Consider the following 13,302-nt stretch of genomic DNA (forward strand, 5'->3'; position numbering starts at 1 on the left):
TGATTGTTAAATAACCTGGTATGTTTAATTCCCAGTCATGTTCACCCTGCAGCCATGTTTCTGTAATGGCCACAAGATCATACCCATATGTAGTTATTTGTGCCGTTAACTCATTCATTTTGTTACGAATGCTTTGTGCATTCAGATAAAGAACTTTCAAATATGTTTTGTGACACTTAATTCCTGTTTTGTCCCCTTTTACTACTTTACCTTTTACTCCATACCTTCTGTCCCTTCCTGACACATTCTGTTTTTTAATTCCCCCACTGCTAAATAAGTCTATGACCTTCTCCGTTGTCATTTCTGTTATTTGCTCTCTAGGAACCTCCCCCCCACTAATTAGTTTAAAGCCCTCTCTACAGCCCTAGCTATATGATTCACCAGGACTCTAGTCCCAGCACTGGCCAAGTGGAGTCCGGCCCAATGGAACAGCTCCCTCCTGTCCCAGTACTGGTGCCAGTGTCCCAAGAAGCAAAACCCATTTCTCCCACACCAGTCTTTGAGCCACGCATTTAACTCTTTAATTTTATTTATCCTAGCCAAATTCGCTCGTGGCTCAGGTAATAACCCAGAGATTATTAACCTTGAGGTTCTGTTTTTTAATTTGACCCCTAGCTGCTCATACTCCTTTAACAGAAACTTCTTCCTTGTCCTATCTACGTCGTTTGTACCAACATGGACCACGACAACTGGATCCTCCCCCTCCCACTCCAAGTTTCTTTCCAGCCCAGAAGAGATGTCCTTAACCCTGGCACCGTGCAGGCAACACAGCCTTCGGGACTCCCGCTCTTGACTGCAGAGAACCCTATCTATCCCCCTAATGATACTATCCCCTACCACTACAACATTTCTTTTTACTCCCTCCACTTGAATGGCCCCCTGCACCACGGTGCTGTGGCCAGGTTGCTCATCCACCCTGGAGTCCCCGCTCCTGCCCACACAGGGAGTAAGAACCTCAATCTTGCTTGACAAGAGCAAGGGCTGCGGCTCCTTCAACACTACATCCTGGATCCCTGTACCTTCCTCACTCGTAATCACACCATCCTGTCCCTGACCACGGACTACATCTGCAGTAATTAATTTCATAGGTGTGACCACCTCCTGAAACAGAGTCCAGGAACTTCTCCCCCTCCCTGATGTGTCGCAGTGTCTGAAGGTCGGTCTCAAGCTCTTTAACATGGAGCTTGAGTTCCTCTAGCAGCAAATACTTATCGCAAATTTAATCACTGTGAGCCTCAATGGGGTCCACCAGCTCCCACATTTCGCAACAGTGACACATCACCTGTTCACCCATATCTGTGTAATTAATTACATTTCTTATTATTAGTTATGAAGACCCTCTGCCCCGATATAGATGATAATATTACACTACTATTTAATAGGACTTACCAACTTAAAGGTATATAAGAGAAGGAAGTGAACCTACCAACCAGCTGATCACCAACCTCCCTCGTGGAAGCTGTCTGGGGGACCTATCCGGTTGAATTGTCTCACTGCTCCACGTCCGCAGTGTTGGATTAGCCTGAGAGAGGGACGCAAAACAGAGCAACAAGCACCCCCTCACCTCCCACTTGCCTGAAATCTGCCACTTAGCAAAGTCTGCTTAAACTCAATGCGATTGCACTCAGCCTGCAGCTCTAAGCCCGCCCCTTTTTATACCCGGATTCTACTTCCGGTTTCAACTCCCCAACAGCTTAATTTACTCTAAAAAATTTAACTTACTTCAAATAATTCACTTTTTTACTCACTAAAATTCAGTAAATGCACTTAAAAGACTTTTTCTGCCACTTAGCAAAGTCTGCTTAAACTCAATGCAATTGAGTTCATAAGAACATAAGAAATAGGAGCAGGAGTAGGCCATACGGCCCCTCAAGCCTGCTCCACCATTCCATAAGATCATGGCTGATCATCGACCTCAACTCCACTTTCCCGCTGGATTTCCATATCCCTTGATTTCCCTAGAGTCCAAAAATCTATCTACCTCAGCCTTAAATATACTCAAAGATTCAGCATTCACAGCCCTCTGGGGCAGAGAATTCCAAAGATTCACAACCCTCTCAGTGAAGAAATTCTTCCTCATCTCGGTCTTAAATGGCCTAACCCTTATCCTGAGACTGTGCCCCCAAGTTCTAGACACACCAGCCAGGGGAAATAACCTCTCAGCATCTACCTTGTCAATCCCCTTCAGAATCTTGTACGTTTCAATGAGATCACCTCTCATTATTCTAAACTCCAGAGAGGTCGGACCAGTGTTTTATAAAAGTTCATCATAACTTCCTTGCTTTTGAACTCTATGCCTCTATTTATGAAGCCCAGGATCCCGTATGCTTTTCAAACGCTTTTTCAACCTGCCCTGACACCTTCAATAATTTGTACACATAAACCCCCAGGTCTCTCTGTTCAGGCACCCCCTATAGAATTGTACCCTTTAGTTTATATTGCCTCTCCTCGTTCTTCCTACCAAAATATAGAGGTTAACTAATTGCACCCAGCCAGATTCAGTTCCTTCTGGAGAGAAGGGGAGACACAAAATCCCAGATGATGTAATGAATGTTGTTTTTAGACAGTAAGGATGAAGGGAGAGTGAGTATAATGGGGAATTTACAGCTTAGGAGGGACAGGAGGGAAAAGGATGTTGTATAGACACTAGATTTGTCTGTTCTGACGGTTTATCCTGTTGTAAACAGCATATGAGGGTATTAGAAGGGGAGGATCTGCAGATGGAAACTGAATCCAAACATTGCGTCAAGATCTGACAGATTCATCGGATTATCAGGATCTGAATATCATCGGCCTTTGGATACAGCGGGGAGAAACAGGGCACATGTTCTGTGCCTGGATCCACTTTTAACAAATTGTCTAGTCTGTGAGACTCGTGCGCCCAGCTGAATCAACAGTGTAAATGTGGGGAATGTGGGAATGGATTCAGTAGCCCATCTGAGGTGCAAAGTCATCGAAACAGTCACACCGGGGAGAGGCTGTTCACCAGCTGAGTGTGGAAAGAGATTCACTCACTCATCTCATCTATTCCCACGCTAACATGTTCATAAAGGGGAGAATCCATTCACTGCTCCAAATGTGCAAAATGATTTAATCGGCCATCCCATTTACTGGCACTCTAGCACAGTCACACCAGAGAGAGACCGTTTAAACATAAACATAGAAGATAGGAGCAGGAGTAGGTCATTTGGCCCCTTGAGCCTGCTCCGCCATTCAATGAGATCATGGCTGATCATCCAAACTCAGTAGCCTGTCCCTGCCTTCTCCCCATAACCCTTGATCCCTTTAGCCTTAAGAAATATATCTGACTCCTTCTTGAATATATTTAATGAATTGGCCTCAACTGCCTTCTGTGGTAGAGAATTCCACAGGTTCACCACTCTCTGGGTGAAGAAATTCCTCCTCATCTCTGTGCTAAATGGCTTACCCCTTATCTTTAGACTGTGACCCCTGGTTCTGGAATCCACAATCATTGGGAACAACCTTCCTGCATCTAGTCTGTCTAGTCCTGTTAGAATGTTATAAGTTTCAATGAGATTCCCCTCTCATTCTTCCAAACTCCAGTGAGTATAAGCCCAAACGAGCCAATCTCTCCTCATATGTCATTCCTGCCATCCCAGTTATCATTCTGGGGAATCTTTGCTGCACTCCCTCCATGGCAAGAACATCCTTCCTCAGATAAGATGACCAAAACTGCACGCAATACTGGCGGTGTGGTCTCACCAAGGCCCTGTACAACTGCAGCAAGACATCCTTGTTCCTGTACTCGAACCATCTTGCAATGAAGGCCAACATACCATTTGCCTTCTTAACCGCCTGCTGTACCTACATGCTTACCTTCAGCGACTGGTGCACAAGGACACCCAGGTCTTGTTGCACTTCCCCTTCTCCCAATCTATTGCCGTTCAGATAATAATCTGCCTTCCTGTTTTTGCCACCAAAGTGGATAACCTCGCATTTATCCACATTATACTGCATCTGGCATGCATCTGCCCAATCACCCAACCTGTCCAAATCATACTGGAGATTCTCAGCATCCTCCTCACAGCACACACGCCCACCCAGCTTTCTGTCATCTGCAAACTTGGAGATATTACATCCAGTTCCCTCGTCTAGATCATTAATATATATTGTGAATAGCTGGGGTCCTAGGACCGATCCCTGCGGTCCCCACTAGTCACTGCCTGCCACTCGGAAAAAGAACCATTTATTCCAACTCTTTGATTCCTGTCTGCCAACCAGTTCTCTATCCAAGTCAGTACCTTGCCCCCAATCCCATGTGTCTTAACTTTACACGCTAATCTCTTATGCGGGACCTTATCGAATGCCTTCTGAAAGTCCAAATACACCACACCCACTGGTTCTCCCTTATCTCTTCTACCAGTTACATCCTCAAAAAATTCCAGTAGATTAGTCAAGCACGATTTACCTTTGTAAATCCATGTTGACTTTGTCCGATCCTGTCACTGCTTTCCAAGTGCTCTGCTATTACATCTTTTATAATGGACTCTAGAATTTTCTCCAATACCGATGTCAGGCTTACCGGTCTATAATTCCCCATTTTCACTCTACCACCTTTTTTTAACAGTGTGGTAACATTAGCTACCCTCCAATCCATGGGAACTGTTCCAGAGTCTATAGAATTTTGGAAGATGACCAGCAATGCATCTACTATTTCTAGGGCCACTTCATTAAGTACCATGGATGTAGATTATCAGGCCCTTGGGATTTATCAGCCTTCAATCCTGTCAATTTCCTTAACACCATTTTCCTACAAATATTGATTTCATTCAGTTCCTCCCTCTCATTAGACCTTATGTTCCCCGACATCTCTGGGTGGTTATTTGTGTCCTCCTTTGTGAAGACAGAACCAAAGTATGTATTTAATTGGTCTGCCATTTCTTTGTTCCCCATTACAAATTCCCCTGATTCTGACTGCAATGGACCTAAGCTTGACTTCACCAATCTTTTTCTCTTCACATATCTATAAAATCTTTTACATCAGTTTGTATGTTCCCTGCAAGCTTACTCTCATACTCTACATTCCCCGTCTTAATTAATCTCTTTGTTCTCCTTTGCTGAATCTTAAACTGCTCCCAATCCTCAGGTTTGCTGCTTTTTCTGGCCAATTTATATGTCCTCTCCTTGGATCTTATGCTATCCCCAATTTCCCTTGTTAGCCACGGTTGAGTCACCCTTTTTTGTTTTATTTTTATGCCAAACTGGGATGAACAAATTCTGTAGTTCATCCATTTGATCTTTAAATGTTTGCCATTGCCTATCCACCGGCAACCCTTTGAGTAACATTCCCCAATCAATCCTACCCAACTCATGCCTCATACTATCGTAGTTTCCTTTATTTAAATTCAGGACCCTAGTCTCTGAGTCAAATACTTCATTCTCCATCTTAATGAAGAATTCTATCATATTATGATCGCTCCGTCCCAAAGGGCCTCGCACAACAAGATTGCTAATTATTCTTTTCTCATTACATAATACCCAGTCTAAGATGGTCTGATCTCTAGTTGGTTCCTCGACATATTGGTCCAGGAAACTATCCCGTATACACTCCTGGAATTCCTCCTCCACAGTATTGTTACTAATTAGGTTAGCCCAATCTATATGTGGATTAAAGTCACCCATGATAACTGCTGTGCCCTTATTGCACGCATCTCTAATTTCCCATTTAATGCCATCCCCAACCTCCACATTACTGTTTGGGGGTCTGTATACAACTCCCACTAACGTTTTCTGCCCCTTGGTATTTCTCAGCTCTTCCCATACAGATTCCACATCATCAGAGCTAATATCCTTCCTTACAATTGTGTTAATCTCCTCTTTAACCAGCAATGCTACACCACCTCCTTTTCCTTTTTGCCTGACTTTCCTGAATATTGAATACCCCTCGATATTGACTTCCCAGCCTTGGTCACCATGGAGCCATGTTTCCGTAATCCCAATCATATCATATTCGTTTACATCTATTTGCGCAGCTAATTCATCCACCTTATTATGAATGCTCTTCGCATTAAGGCACAAAGCCTTCAGGCTGGTTTTTTTAACACTCTTAGACCTTTTAGAATTATTGTTTACTGTGGCCATACTTGATTTAAACCCTTGATTTCTCTGACTGCCACTTTTGCTTTTCTCCTTCCTGTCATTTGCTTCTATCCTTGTTTCCCTTTCCTCTGTCTCCCTGCACAGGTTCCCAACCCCCTGCCATTTTAGTTTAAACCCTCCCCCAAATCACTAGCAAACACTCCCCCTAGGACATCGGTCGCAGCCCTGCCCAGGTGCAAACCATCCGTTTTGTACTGGTCCCACCTCCCCCAGAAACGGTTCCAATGTTCCAGGAATTTGAATCCCTCCCCCTTGCACCATTCCTCTGGCCATGTATTCAGCTGAAATGTCCTTCTATTTCTACTCTGACTAGCACATGGCACTGGTAGCAATCCTGAGATTACTATCTTTGAGGTCCTATTGTTTAATTTACCTCATAACTCCCTATATTCAGCTTTTTGGATGTCATCCTGGTTTTTACCTATGCGTTGGTACCTATATGCACCACGACAACTGGCTGTTCACCCTCCCATTCCAAAATGCTCTGTAGCTGCTCCGAGACATCCTTGACCCTTGCACCAGCGAGGCAATATACCACCCTGGAGTCTCGTTTGTGGCCGCAGAAATGCCTATCTATTCCACTTACAATAGAATCCCTTATCACTATAGCTCTCCCACTATTTTTCCTCCCATCCTGTGCAGCAGAACCATCCATGGTGCCAGGTAGTTGGCTGCTGCTGCCTTCCCCCAATACGCCATCTCCCTCAACAATTTCCAAAGTGGTATATCTGTTTGAGAGGGGAATGGTCACAGGGGACCCCTGCACTACCTGCCTGTGCCTACTACTCTGCCTGGCGGTCACCCAGTCCGTTCTTGCCTGTGCAGCCTTTACCTGCGGTGTGACCAACTGATTAAACGTGATATCCACAATGTCCTCAGCATCGCGTATGCTCCAGTATGTATCCATTCGCAGCTCCAACACCGCAATGCTGTCTGCCAGTAGCTGCAGCTGGATAACTTCCTGCCCACATGGTCGTCCGGGACACAGGAAGTGTCCCTGATTTCCCACATAGCACAGGAGCAGCATACCACGGCTGCGAGCTGTGCTGCCATGACTTACCCTTTAATGAATTCAAATTAAATTAAATTAAATTAATCCCACCTATTACACTACAGTTAAATGATATTCTCAAGGGCCCTTGTTTTCCAGCAGTCCCCGCTACACAACAGAGACCCTAGAAACTATAGAGCACAAACTTTAAGTTTGGAAAAAACGAGAAAGAGAGAAATACTCACCAACCAATCACTTACCTGCTTTCTGGTGATGTCACACTTCAATTGCTTTTTACTTCTCTCTCCCACTCTCGGAGGTCTGAGATTGGTAAGCCTCTGCAAGGAAAGCTCACGAAAGTGAGCTTAAATACTCACTGGGTCTCCGCTCTCACTGTTCCCGACACCAGCCTCTGCAAGGAGAGCCTGCGAAAGTGAGTTCAAATACTCACCGAGTCTCCACTCTCACTGTTCCCGACACCAGCCTGTGCAAGGACAGCCCGCGAAAGTCAGTTCAAATACTTCAAGTGTGGGAAGGGATTCACTCGAAGGTTCCAACTGTTGACACTCCAGAGTGTCCACACTGAGAACTGTTGCTTTAAATACTCTGACTGTCAGAAGTCCAAAGATGTGCAGGTGAGGTTGATTTGGCTGTGATAAATTGACCCTTAGTGTTAGGGGATTAAATACGTGGGGTTGCGGGGATGGGGTGGGATGGGATGTGTGTCGGTGCAGGCTCGATGGGCCGAAATGGCCTCTATCTGCACTTTAGATTCTGTGAAAAGCTTTTCAAGTTCAAAGCAGTTGATGCACGATCAGCGCATTGATACTGGAGAGAGGTTGTTTCAATATCCTGTGTGTGGGAAGAAATTCACCCCACCTGCTGAGACTCCAGTGAGTTCACATGTGACTGCAGGGGTTTGGATACAATTATTAATCACATCCAGGACAGAACCATGGCAGAGTGCCCGTGCACTTGGGTTTCTGTGTGAATTATTGATGAATTTTCTCTCATTGGGTTCACAGAAACACATTCCCCATTTTCTCATTGGGGCTTTCAATGGCGGGGTTGTTCCCCAGAATGTTCTGCGGGGGAGAATGTGCCCCATTCACACAAGAGGAGCCCAGTGCGCAACCGCAGCGCCGCCGCCCCACCCCCTCTATTTGGAACATGCGCAATGTCATTGTGATCCGGGAGGGCGAATGCGACCAGCGAACAAAAGCTGCAGATAGGATTTTACGCTGATTACGAATCAGCGGGGCGTAGGAAGGCAATGCACCCAGCGGGTGGATTTCATAAGCATCTGGTGTAGGCCGCAAGCCCTAAATCAGAACTTACAGGTTCCGCGTTTCCAGCTCGCAGGCTTTTCCCCAGGAAAAGGCCGTAGTTAAAGGCCGCCATCTTTGGAAAGGACAGGTGAGGGTTTGTGCGTCGCCATCTTGCTTGATACTGCGCATGCGCAGCCATCTTGGTAAAGGAATAAAAAGCAAGATGTTGGAGATACTCAGCAGGTCAGGCAGCATCTGTGAAGAGAGAAACAGAGTGAACGTTTCAGGTCGATGACCTTTCGTCAGAACTGGAAAAAAGGAACCACTAGTGGGCGGGGCTTCATGGTCCCAGTGAGTGGCACTGAACCCAGCCAGATTCAGCACCTTCAGGGGAGGAGAGGGAGGGGAACCAGTGAGTGCACAACTGAACCCAGCCAGATTCAGCACCTTCAGGAGAGGAGAGGGAGGGTAACCAGTGAGTGTACAACTGAACTGAGCCAAAGTCAACACCAGGGTTAGAATCCCCATGTACAGTCTCAGGGTTAGAATCCCCATGTACAGTCCCAGGGTTAGAATCCCCATGTACTGTCCCTGGGTTGGAATCCCCATGTCCAGTCCCTGGGTTAGAATCCCCATGTACAATCCCAGGGTTAGAATCCCCATGTACAGTCCCAGGGTTAGAATCCCCAGGTACAATCCCAGCGTTAGAATCCCCATGTACATTCCCAGGTTGGAATTCCTATGTACAGTCCAAGAGCTGGAATCCCCATGTACACTCCCAGGTCTGGAATTCCCCATGTACAGTCCCAGGGTTGGAATCTCCATGCACAATCCCTGGGTTAGAATCCCCATGTACAATCCCTGGGTTAGAATCCCCATGTATAGTCCCAGTGCTGGAATCCCCATGTACATTCCCAGTGCGGAATCCCATTGACAGTCCAAGGTTAGATTCCCCATGTACAGTCCAAGAGCTGGAATCCCCATGTACACTTCCAGGCCTGGTATTCCCCATGTATAGTACAAACATTGGAATCCCCATGTACAGTCCCACGGTAGGAATCCGCATGTACAGTTCCAGGGTTGGAATCCCCATGTACAGTCCAAGGGTTAGAATCCCCATGAACAATCCCAGGGCTGGAATCCCCATGTACAGTCACAGGGCTGGAATCCCCATGTACAGTCACAGGTTTGGAATCCCCATGTATAATCCCAGGGTTAGAATCCCCATGTACAGTCCCAGGGTTAGAATCCCCATGTACAATCCCAGCTTTAGAATCCCCATGTACATTCCCAGGGTTAGAATCCCCATGTACAGTCCCAGTGCTGGAATCCCCATGTACAGTCCCAGTGCGGAATCCCCATTGACAGTCCCAGGGTTAGAATACCCATGTACAGTCCCAGGGTTGGAATCCCCATGTACTATCCCAGAGTTGGAATCCCCATGTACAGTCCCAGGGTTGGAATCCCCAGGTACAGTCCCAGGGTTAGATCCCCATGTACTATCCCAGGGTTGGAATCCCCATGTGCAGTCCCAGGTTTGGAATCCCCATGTACAGTCCCAGTGTTGGAATCCCCATGTACAGTTCCAGGGTTAGAATCCCCATGTACAGACCCAGGGTTAGAATCCCCATGTACAGTCCCATGGCTGGAATCCCCATGTACAGTCCCAGGGTTGGAAACCTCATGTACAGTCCCAGGGTTGGAATCCCCATGTACAGGCCCAGGATTAGAATCCCCATGTACAGTTCCAGGTTAGAATCCTCATGTACAGTCCAAAAGTTGGAATCCCCACATACAGTCCCAGGGTAGGAATCCCCATGTACAGTCCCAGGGTCGGAATTCCCAAGTACAGTCCCAGGGTTTGAATCCACATGTACAGTCCCAGGGTTGGACTCACCATGTACTGTCCCAGGGTTGGAATCCCCATGTACAGTCCCTGGGTTAGAATCCCAATGGACAGTCTCTGCTTTAGAATCTCCATGTACATTCCCAGGGCTGGAATCCCCATGTACAGTCCCAGGTTAGAATCCCCATGTACAGTCCAAGTGCTGGAATCACCATGTACACTCCCAGGTCTGGAATTCCCCATGTACAGTCCAAACGTTGGAATCCCCATGTATAGTCCCTGGGTTAGAATCCCCATGTACAGTCCGAGGCTTAGATTCCCCATTTACAGTCCCAGGGTTGGAATTCCCATGGACAGTCCCAGGGTTTGAATCCGCATGTACAGTCCCAGGGTTGGAATCCCCATGTTCAGTCCCAGGGTTAGAATCCCCATGTTTTATCCCAGGGTTAGAATCCCCATGTACAGTCCCAGGTTTAGAATCCCCATGTACAATCCCAGCGTTAGAATCCCCATGTACATTCCCAGAGTTAGAATCCCCATGTACAGTCCCAGTGCTGGAATCCCCATGGACAGTCCCAGTGCGGAATCCCCATGTGCAGTCTCAGGGTTGGGATCCCCATGTACAGTCCCAGGGTTGGAATCCCCATGTACAGCCGCAGGGTTGGAATCCCCATGTACAGTCCCAAGGTTATAATCCCCATGTACAGTCGCAGGTTTGGAATCCCCATGTACAGTCCCAAGGTTAGAATCCCCACGTACAGTCCCAGGGTTAGAATCCCCATGTACAATCCCAGTGTTTGAATCCCCATATACAGTCCCAGGGTTAGAATCCCCATCTAAAGTCCCAGGTTTGGATTCCAGATGTACAGTCCCAGGGTTGGAATCCCCATGTACATTCCCAGGGTTGGAATCCCCATGTACAGTCCCAGGGATAGAATCCCCATGTACAGTCCCAGAGTTGGAATTGCCATGTACTTTCCCAGAGTTGGAATCTCCATGTACAGTCCCAGGGTTGGAATCCCCAGGTACAGTCCCAGTGCGGAATCCCCATTGACTGTCCCAGGGTTGGAAACCTCATGTACAATCCCAGGGTTGGAATCCCCATGTACAGGCCCAAGATTAGAATCCCCATGTGTAGTTCCAGGTTAGAATCCTCATGTACAGTCCAAGAGCTGGAATCCCCACATACAGTCCCAGGGTTGGAATCCCCATGTACAGTCCCAGAGTTGGAATCCCCATGTACAGTCCCAGGGTTAGAATCCCCATGTACAGTCCCAGGGTTCGAATCCCCATGTACAATCCCAGGGTTGGAATTTCCCATGTACAGTTCCAGGGTTGGAATCCCCATGTACAGTCCCAGGTTAGAATCCCCATGTACAGTCCCAGGTTAGATTCCCCATGTACAGTCCTAGAGCTGGAATCCCCATGTACACGTCCAGGTCTGGTATTCCCCATTTACAGTACAAACGTTGGAATCCCCATGTACAGTCCCAGGGTAGGAATCCCCATGTACAGTCCCAGGGTTGGAATCTCCATGCACAGTCTCAGGGTTTGAATCCGCATGTGCAGTTCCAGGGTTGGAATCCGCATGTACAGTCTGAGGATTAGAATCCCCATGTACAGTCCCAGGGTTAGAATCCCCATGTACAATCCCAGGTTTGGAATCCCCATGGATAATCCCAGGGTTAGAATCCCCATGTATAATCCCAGGGTTAGAATCCCCATGTACAGTCCCAGGGTTAGAATCCCCATGTACAATCCCAGCGTTAGAATCCCCATGTACAGTCCCAGTGCTGGAATCACCATGTACAGTCCCAGTGCGGAATCACCTTTGACAGTCCCAGGATTAGAATACCCATGTACAGTCCCAAGGTTAGAATCCCCACGTACTGTCCCAGGGTTGGGATCCCCATGTACAGTCCCATGGTTGGAATCCCCATGTTCAGTCCCAGTGTTAGAATCCCCCTGTACAGTCCCAGGGTTGGAATCCCCATGTACAGTCCCAGTGTTAGAATCCCCCTGTACAGTCCCAGGGTTGGAATCCCCATGTACAGTCGCAGGGTTGGAATCCCCATGTACAGTCCCAGGGTTAGAATCCCCATGTACAGTCGCAGGGTTGGAATCCCCATGTACAGTCCCAGGGTTAGAATCCCCATGTACAGTCCCAGGGTTAGAATCCCCATGTACAGTCCCAGGTTTAGAATCCCCATGTACAGTCCCAGAGTTGGAATCCCCATGTACACTCCCAGGGTTGGAATCCCCATGTACCGTCCCAGGGTTGGAATCCCCATGTACAGTCCCAGGGTTAGAATCCCCATGTACAGTCCCAGGGTTAGAATCCCCATGTACAGTCCCAGGGTTAGAATCCCCATGTACAGTCCCAGGGTTAGAATCCCCATGGACAGTCCCAGGGCTGGAATCCCCATATACAGTCCCATGTTTGGAATCCCCATGTACAGTCCCAGGGTTAGAATCCCCATGTACAGTCCCAGGGCTGGAATCCCCATATACAGTCCCACGTTTGGAATCCCCATGTGCAGTCCCAGGGTTGGAATCCCCATGTACAGTCCCAGGGTTGGAATCACCATGTACTGTCCCAGGGTTGGAATCCCCATGTACAGTCCCTGGGTTAGAATCCCCATGGACACTCTCCGCTTTAGAATCTCCATGTACATTCCCAGGGCTGGAATCCCCATGTACAGCCCAGGTTAGAATCCCCATGTCCAGTCCAAGAGCTGGAATCACCATGTACACCCCCAGGTCTGGAATTCCCCATGTATAGTCCAAACGTTGGAATCCCCATGTATAGTCCCTGGGTTAGAATCCCCATGTACAGTCCCAGGTTTGGATTCCAGATGTACAGTCCCAGGGTTGGAATCCCCATGTACAGTCCCAGAGTTGGAGTCCCCATGTACAGTCCCAGAGTTGGAGTCCCCATGTACAGTCCCAGGGTTGTTATCCCCATGTACATTCCCAGGGTTGGAAAACCCATGTACAGTCCCAGGGATAGAATCCCCATGTACAGTCCCAGAGTTGGAATTGCCATGTACTTTCCCAGAGTTGGAATCTCCATGTAC

At 47.5% G+C, this 13,302-nt stretch overlaps 1 protein-coding gene across 2 annotated transcripts in view; it reads left to right on the plus strand.

The window, feature by feature from the left end:
• The window catches only part of LOC147119832 (uncharacterized), a 430,344-nt gene that overhangs the window by 113,141 nt on the left and 303,901 nt on the right, over positions 1-13,302 (plus strand). Inside the window, exon 1 of one of the 2 annotated variants that reach the window (XM_085985278.1) lies at positions 8,172-8,527. The exons of the other annotated variant lie outside the window; for it this stretch is intronic. The gene's annotated coding sequence lies outside the window, so the exon portion shown is untranslated. Of the gene's footprint in view, positions 1-8,171; positions 8,528-13,302 lie in introns of those variants that run through there. 2 annotated transcript variants of the gene reach the window in all.

Source organism: Somniosus microcephalus, chromosome 4 (assembly GCF_052327205.1).
Source record: "Somniosus microcephalus isolate GS21.2 chromosome 4, FLI_Smic_1.0, whole genome shotgun sequence".
Lineage (NCBI taxonomy): Eukaryota > Metazoa > Chordata > Chondrichthyes > Squaliformes > Somniosidae > Somniosus > Somniosus microcephalus.